This window comes from Sphaerodactylus townsendi, linkage group LG01 (genome assembly GCF_021028975.2).
Source record: "Sphaerodactylus townsendi isolate TG3544 linkage group LG01, MPM_Stown_v2.3, whole genome shotgun sequence".
Taxonomy (NCBI): domain Eukaryota; kingdom Metazoa; phylum Chordata; class Lepidosauria; order Squamata; family Sphaerodactylidae; genus Sphaerodactylus; species Sphaerodactylus townsendi.
In genome coordinates, this window is record NC_059425.1 from 137,722,069 (window position 1) to 137,731,407 (window position 9,339).

The window sequence follows — 9,339 nt, forward strand, 5'->3', positions numbered from 1 at the left end:
TCTGAGAGTTTGGGCTGCAGCCACACTTTGAGCGTACACAGCAGAGGAATAAAAACTAGTTTTGTGCATTATAAAAACTATGTAAATACAGATCCATGCATCTTAATTCCTGAAGTACTATTCCAGTGCAAGCAAGTTCAACCAGGAGACTATTCAGCTTAAATATTCAGTGTCAACTCTACAGTTGGATCTTCCCTTTTCTTTACTCCAAAGGTAATAGCTGAAATTCTGGGCCCTAGATTTATTCCCACACCATAATGCTCCTCGTTTCCAGGAGTCAATGTGGGGAGAAACCATAGAATAGGTTCCTATCTCAGGGCTCTGACTGTAATCTTTGCAGGTTGAGTAGAAACTATCTATGTAACATGTATAGGAGTGCTGAAAAAACAAATTAAAATATTTATATGCTACTTTGGGCACAAAATGTCTCCCCATCCCAAATAGCTTAAAAAACCACCGAAACATAGTCAGCCACTGTGGTGTACCAATTACAGCATGGACCAGGGAGACACGGGTTCAGATCCCCATGGTACTATGAAGTTGCCTTGGAGGTCTTGGGCCAGTCAGTTTTCTAACCTACCTCACATAGTCTTTATTGGAATAAAATAGAAAAGGGGACATTGTGTACAATGGCCTGAGCACTTTGGAGGAAGGACAGTATGAAAATATGAGACAGAGAAAAACGTCGGATAGAACCATGGATAGCTAATAGCAAACTGGCTGTCTACTGTGTAATAACAGAACAGGATACAAACAAGAAAGAAGAGAACAAAACCCAAAACCAGGTTAGGAAGCAAAAAGGTTGAGCGATCTTATTTCTTTGTTGTATGTACAAGTTCATAAAAATATTAAAAACCAAAGCCTCATCAAGGTATTAAAGGCACCTTATATACAATTTGGAACATACATAAATCACATTTTGGCTCTAAGGCCTTCCTCAGTGGTCTCAGAAAATGTATAAACATGTACAAGGATAAATATGCAGTTATTATTCAAGTCAAAGCAGGTTGCATGTATAACTTTATATTATAATAATACAAGCTACAAATGAAAAAAAATTAAATCAAGCCTCTAGATGGCTCTTTATCTTTGTTCATATGGCTTGTTCTTGGTCTTGTAGTATGGTAAGAAAGTGTTCTTACCATAAATCAAAGGAACCACTGACCGCATAGGAAAACTGATGAAGAAGCATAACCTACAAACGATCTACAGACCCGCTAAGAAAATTCAACAAATGCTACGTTCAGCAAAGGATAAGAGGGATCCTCTAGCTACTGCAGGAGTCTACCGCATACCATGTAGCAGTGGACAAGTCTACATAAGAACCACCAAACGCAGCACTCAGACACGAATCAAAGAACACGAAAGGCACTGCAGACTATTTCAGCCAGAAAAATCATCAATAGCAGAACACATAATAAACCAACCTGGACACAGAATATTATTTGAAAACACAGAAATTCTGGACCACTCTGACAACCATTATGTCAGACTACACAGAGAAGCCATTGAAATCCACAAGCACATGGACAATTTCAACAGAAAGGAAGAAACCATGAAAATGAACAGAATTTGGCTGCCAGTTTTGAAAAACACTAGAGTCAAGACAGTGACTAATCAGCTCCACACAGACACAGGATGACTATAGACAATCAAAGGGAACAAAGGCCAGACTACTTCTATTCAGATGCCTCACCTATTGACCTTGCTATCTCCATTGTTACTCACATGCTACACTTCATTGTTACTCAGTTGCCAGGCCACTCCTATTCAGATGCCCGCATCTATTGACCTTTACTCACAGGTATATGGCTTTCCTTTCCAACTATCAGATCCTCTGAAGATGCCAGTCACAGATGCAGGTGAAACGTCAGGAGATAATGCTGCTAGAACACGGCTATACAGCCCGGAAACCACACAGCACCCCAGTGATTCCGGCCGTGAAAGCCTTCGGCAATATACTGTAGTTCTATTCATGATGTGAGCCCAAGCATAAACTCTACTGTTGGTTTGATCATGAGGAGGGACTAACCCATTTACCAGTGGGTCACTGATGGCTTTTCAGTCAAAGTGTAAGGAATTCCATAGAAGCAGAAATAAAAGGCTCTCTGGTGAAAAAGACCGTTTATTCAGACATCTTAGAAAGCTCAAGTACACGCAGTGGCAGGAATGACACTTCCCGCCAGAAGCACAGGTTATAACTCCATTCACCCCATCCCCCTTCCTGCTTCCCATGGGAACGGAGTCCTCATCTCCCGCGCAAAGATAAAGTCTCCGCCGATGAAGCTGGCCCATCGCCCGGGCTGTGGAATGCACTCAAGGTTACTTCACCATCAACACCATTGAATCCTTTACACTCTGCCCTCCTTTAAAGAAGACCCTCCCCAGGTTTACGCGAGCGCTGTGGAAAGCAGAAATAAGGGTGGGAAGGCCAAATATTTTCGAATAAACCCATTGATTATACCCAGAGGAATATCCCACCCAAGAGACTAAATATTGCAAAGCGCTTTGGCGACAAAGCGAGTCCAGGATAGCGCCAATTTCGAGTGCTTGTGGCCATCAATAATAGTCGGTGGGGCCTCCGCTGGTCGTACAGGCATCGGAAGCGGAACCTCCTTGAGCAAGCTGGAATGGAAGACAGGATGAATGTTACTAAGAGAGTTAGGCAAATCCAATCGGGCAGTGACATCATTAATCACTTTAGTAATCTGAAAAGGTCCCACCTAATCTTTTGCCCAGTTTGGTGTAAATTTATGCACGCCTCTGAGATTTTGGTGGACAAATACACCTGCCGCCCACACGCAGAGGGAAATCCGAAAGGGTAGTTTATCCGCTTGCAGCTTTTGGGAGTCCTTAGCCTGTTGTGGCATGGTCTGGACCGATTTCCACCCTCGCTAGGGATGAAATCCATTGTTGAAATTCTGAGGGTCCAAAAGCTGTCGCTGGTAGTTGTGGCAACGGGCGGGCGACACTCAGACACAATTTCAAAGGGGGGTTTCTTTGTACTGCTATGAACCGCATTGTTATAGGCGCATTCGCAAACGGAATAAGCTCGCACCAATTGTCTTGGTGGTAGTTGGTGCAACGTAAATACTGCTCTAGGGTTCTGTTCGTTTCCGCCTCACCGCCACTTTGAACGTAGAAGGCGACTGGCGGGCGTACCCCAACAACCCCAAGCAAAAAACGCTTTCCAGAACTTTGAAATGAATTAGTCGGAGACCACCTTATCGGGCGAATGTAGACGGTAAACATGTTGAATGAACAGCCGCGCTAATTTAGGAGCCGAGGGGATGGAAGCCACGGAATAAAATGGGCTTTGTTTAGAAAATAAGTCCACCACCACCCACAAAACCGTGGTTGCCATGACTTTCGGCAAATCTGTAATAAAATCCATGGAGATGACTTCCCAAGGGCGGAGGCCACCGAGAGGTTTCAACAGCCCATGGGCTTTCCCGATGGTTTTGGCTTCTGCACAAACCGAAAGCAGCCCCTTAATATATGCCTCAATGTCCTTACATTGCGCCACGAACCGTCGGGCGGGCCAAATGCAGAGTTTTCAGAAAGCCAAAATGTCCAGCCGAGCGGGCATCGTGGCAGGCTTCAAGAACCTGCTGGCGGAGGGGAGGCACGCACTCAACATTCCCTCCGCCAAACTCCATTCTCCAAACGCAATTGGGAGTCACTTTCTTCCGCTGGAGGTCAGGCAGCCCCGGGCCTCGAAAGTTCCCGCAAGAGGAAAGGAGAGACGACTAGGAATGGGCGAAGGAGGAGGGACGCTTGAGATCGGGTGACAGCCAGCCCCAACTGGGAGGGGAGAGAACAGCGTGGAATGTCTCGTAGGCAGCTCCACCCCTCCTCGGTGAGGGCGACGCCAGCCAGTTTATTGGTTTTCCCGGAAAATGGACTGTGAAAGAGAAACGAAAAGAAATCGCCCAACGGAGTTGTTTTATGGACATCTTGAGGGGGGTGGAAAGAGCTGCCAGGTTTTGTGATCCCACTCAAACCTGAAAGGTGTTTAGCCCTCCAGCCAGTGCGTGGCGCCAAGTGGAGAGTGCTACTTTGATGGCCGCAGTCTCTTTGTCCCTACAGTCCAGTTGAGTTCAGCACCAGAGAATTTCTTAGGACAAATAAGCACACGGAACCAGCCTACCATCTTTATTTTTTCGCAACAGGGCTGCCCCAAGTGCTTTGTCCGAGGCATCCACGCGGAACCACAAGCGGGAGAGCTGGGGCAGGGTGCTTTAGGATAGGTTCGTGGGTAAAAGCCGACGTTAAGAGTTGAAAGGCTGTTTGTCACTCTTCAGACCAGGAAAGGGGCCCCGGGCTTGGCGGACATTGGATCTTTTACCTTTAGTGCGTAAGAGGTCTGTGAGAGGAGAGTCAGTTCAGCTTAATTGGGGTATAAAGTCACTTATAGAAATTAGCAAAACCAAGAAAAGATTGGAGTTCTTGGCGTTGGTGGGGACCGCCATTGGAGGACTCGCCAATTTTAGCAGGATCCATTTTCAAGCCTCGGGCGAGATCCGTAACCCAAATAGTCAATGGAGGTCTGGTGAAAACAGCATTTGAGAGAGTTTGGCAAAGAGGAGTTGTCGAGCAAGCTGCTTCAATACCTCCGAACCAATGTTTCATGCTCTTCTATGGTTTGTGAGTAAATTAAAACGTCATCTAAGTATACCACAACTCCCTTGTACAATAAATCATGGAGAACTTCGTTGATAAGGGCCATAAAAGCCCCGGGCCCCACTTAACCCTAATGGCATTATCAAGTATTCAAACTGTCCAAACTTTGTGTTAAACGCGAGTCAAGGTTCATAGCCTTCAGCAATTCTGACCCTGTAGTAAGCTTCTCTCAAGTCCAATTTATGTTCCTTTGCCGAAAGATCTTAAAAGGTCCTTGATCAAAGGCAAAGGATATTTATTGGACAGGGAGACCGCATTGAGACCTCGATAATCTGTGCAAAGCCGTAGAAGACCCATCTTTCTTTTACAAACAAAACGGGGAGCAGCTGTGTGTTTGGTAGCTCACGATGAACCCGCTGAGCTTAGGTTCTTGTCCAAGAAGGCACGGGTTCCTCCTCATTGGGACTCATGCGTAGATTCTACCTTTGGGCAGCTGCTCTGGTTGTATAACGCATTTTGCAGTCAGTGTTCTCGTGGCAACTGATCGTGATTCTTGCTCCCTGGAAAAACTCTGGTTAGACTCATGATACGCAGGTGGGATGCCAATAGAATCGGAGCAATCCGCTGAAGAAGCCAGGAGGGTGTGTCAGGAGAAGTTGGTTTTCCCCAATTCATGTGTTCACCGCAGGGAGGGTCAGTGAATTTAAGATCCGTTTCTTTCCAAATGAACTTTGGTTCATGTAACAATAACCATGGCATGCCCAAAACTATGGAGTGTCCAATACTGGCGCCAAAATAAAAATCCACTTCTCCCAATGGTCGGCGAACGGAGGAGAACCGCTGTGTTTGAACTGGCCGTCCTTCGCTCCCCGTGGCCGTCCATTTGGGTGAATGGCATGGGCTTCCCCATCGGAATTTCCTCCAGCCCTAGCTCCCCTGCCACCTGGGGCCGCATTACGCAATGGGACCAGCCCGACTCCACAAGCGCCGAGCCTATAATGCGAAAGTGTGTTTAGCGGGTTGGCCAGAAACGCTTTGACAGTAATGGGAGCGCTGCCTTTCACTCACCGCTGGCCAGAGTCGGGCCCATGTCCATGGGGGCTGAAGAAAGGCAAACAGCTGCTTCCTCCTCTGGTCGCTTCGATGACCGCTTTAGACGAAGCCCGCCGGAGGCGGCCCCGATCCAAGTGTAGGCTTGGCAGATGGAGTGCGCCAGCTGGAGCGTTGGTTTTGTTTCTTGGGACAGTTGGCGGTTAGATGACCTGGCCCTCCGCAGTAAAGACACAATCCCAGCCGGCACGGCGCTCAGAGGTGGTTTCGTGAAGGCTGGGCTTGGTTTGGTGGGCGAGTGGTGGGTTTTGGCGTATGCCTCCTCGCACGAAGCCGCATTCCAAACGACGCCACCTGGGACCCCAACTGGATCCACCCGTACAGTAATGAACCCAATTAAAAACACCGCTTTCACGGCAGCTTGCCGCCCACAGCATCCCAGAAGTACCTCGCGATTTTCATGCTCACAGCTACTCAGGAGGAAGTCGAAAGCAGCCGCGACGAAATTCACGGGCAAATTCTGCAAACGGGCGTTGCCTTGCTGGATAGTTTTGATGGTGCGGATAGCTTCATTCTCCTCGGGCGCCTGGATCTTGGAAGCTCTTAAGGCTTGGAGGAATGCGGCACCGGCGGTATCTTCATCTTGCAAATCCAAAAGAGTCACTTAACCAGTCGGCTAAGGCCCCTTATCCAGGACTGAGCCGATGTCCCCGTGATTTTTTTCGCTGGCCAGACCGGGTATATAAATCATCATAGTCTTCCAAGGGCATTGAGTTGCAAATGAAGTAGGGAAGTTTGGAAGCCGGGTCCCATCAAACGGGCTGGTATCGGGGCCTATAGTAGCCCCGCTCCATCGCTCTGGCGCCTGCAGGGCGGGCGTTGCCGGTTGAGCAGGTTGGGCAGGCAGCTGTTGTACGGGGCGGAATCGGGCGGCGCCATACACGCCAGTGGCAGGACCCAGGCACGCGGGCCCTCTGGCCGCATGATCAGTAACAGCATAGACTCCAACTTGGGGCTTCCTGGTCTGCTGCCTCCTTAGCTCCCTCTCCAACGCAGCCAGCCCCTCTCCTTGCGTGGTCAATGCATCCTGCGCGATGCAGAGCAGCTTTTTTCTCGCTCCACTTAGCCAGTCTGTCCTGGCGGTGCTTCCAGTGAGCTCACTTTATGCGCAGGGCCTGAACGCTGCTGCCGAAGTAAATCCAGTCTGGAGTGTTCCCGTGACTTTATCATGGACTGACAGATTCTGGGCATATTGTCGCTTGAGCGATCTTTGCACGGTCCAACTCGAGCTGGACTTCTTTATGCTGCCGCTCCCGTCCCTCTGCAGGTTTTCGCGCTTCTGCTGCAACTGTGCCTGCTCCTCCTCCCATAGCTGACGCTCACGGGTCCATGCTTTGGGCATCTCGGCAAGTAGTCGCCTTCCACTTCCTCATCCCAGGTCTCCTTCGGATGGGAGAGGGAACAGATCCGCTGGGAGTGCAGGCTTTCCTCGACTCTTCTTCGGCCGCCTGGAAGCTTGGTGACATCGGAGACACCGTGAGCCCCCCCGGGTGGTTCCCCGGTGGCACTGGTGCGACCGCTGACCCGGGTCAGGGTCCGATTGGTAAAACAGTAATGATACACCCTCCCAATCCCAGGTTTAGTCCCGGGTGTCCTTGGGACGGCCCCAGTGCTGTGCCACGGTGGTTCTTTGGGAGCATCATCAAATACGAGTCCAGGAACCGCTCAATGGATTCCTGGTTGCCGCCAAAGGTGGTCAGGCCCGCCTCCTCCATGACAGGTTGCATCTGAGGTTTGTAATCCACACCTAAAACGGTAGAGATCCGATCCACAGGCGCCGATCCATAGACAGCCCCAAACGACTCATAAGTCCCTATGGTCGCTGCCACGCCCGCTCCAACGGAGTAAAGGGAAGACTCGTGCTGATAATGAGGACGGGAAAGAGCCACCAGCGCAGGCCCGCTCTCCCGCCGCCCTCCAGGACCAAGGAAAGGTCGAGCCCTCTTTGGGGCTACCGCATCTTCCCCGCAGTAAAATTCAACCTCTCCATGTCGAGACACTAGAGGTCCACTGCACTAGTAAAATAGATGGATTAAGGATTCCTGCCACAATGTAAGGAATTCCATAGAAGCAGAAATAAAAGGCTCTCTGGTGAAAAAGACCGTTTATTCAGACATCTTAGAAAGCTCAAGTACACGCAGTGGCAGGAATGACACTTCCCGCCAGAAGCACAGGTTATAACTCCATTCACCCCATCCCCCTTCCTGCTTCCCATGGGAACGGAGTCCTCATCTCCCGCGCAAAGATAAAGTCTCCGCCGATGAAGCTGGCCTATCGCCCGGGCTGTGGAATGCACTCAAGGTTACTTCACCATCAACACCATTGAATCCTTTACACAAAGTTCATGATATGAAAAACTTATTGTCTGGCTTTGTTGCGTTTTGAAACCAAGTTAAACAAAAAACAGTAAATCCCAATGAAGTGGGACATACGAATGCATCATTTCTCATGTGGTTATTTATGTAAATTGGTGAGAGACTTACCATTATTAAACAAAGAAGGTGATCAGGCAAAATAGGAAGAAGTCAATGATTTTCTTGAGATTTGTTCAGTCTTCTTCTTCTCATTTCTCTAATGGCAATGGCCTGTAATAGGTTTTTTCATTCATGTCTAGCACCTGCCAAAAAGGATGGGTTTTCTGCATGCATCTTGTTACGAGAAGTGAAAAGGAGGATTCTGGAAAATTCCAGTGGCTATTATAAGAAATGAAGTATGAAAGACAGAAAGATTGGAGGTGAGCCAATGTAACCATAGCCAAAGGCGCATACCAGCATGGAGTGATATATCCTACCATTCTTGACACCCAAGAGGTGTCAAGATATCATAGGATATCAAGACTATCAGGCTTTTGTCTCCAGTGTCCAAATAATGTTGGAGAACTTTCCTTTTGTTAATTAAACACTCTTGTTATTGAAAGAGTAAAATAATATCCTTAGATTTTAAATTAGATTTTTTTAAAAAAATTGGCTGCTTCAAAGTATAGGTTTAGTCATAGACTCAACTATTCCTGCTCTCTTTTATTGGCACTGAAAAAATATACACTATATTTGAGATTCATTTATATATTTATCATGGGAATTTTTATGGGTTTGGAGCTCAAAACCTCTAAGAATTCATTGAAGAGCAGGTCTGCAACAGGCAAAGTTTCCTACTATACTATACTATGATAAATGATATTTTGCTTTTCGAATTCTAACAGAACAGTGTGAGCCATTAAATATGTGACAAGTGTGGGATGTTATCGCTTTTTAAAAAACCATTGTTACAATGATTGCAGACAGGTCCAAGTCTACTTTAATGACTCAGGAGCCAATCAATTTGTAACTGAAATTGCAGCCCGCTATGGAAATTTAACGTGTGAGATATGCAGTCATGGAACATAATAAACTAAAGTATCTAAGAAATATTATTGAATTTGGCTTGCATGCATTTTAGAGTCCAACAATGACCTGAAATATTCCTTCTTCCTCAGCTGGTTGATGGAAGCCTATATCTAGATATAATTAGGCATTAGCTGTGAGGCAATTGCAAGCTTTTTGGCAAACAAAATCTTGTTGCTGCTCCATGTTCTTCCCACTACTTGCAATAGTGAACTAAAGGCCCCTT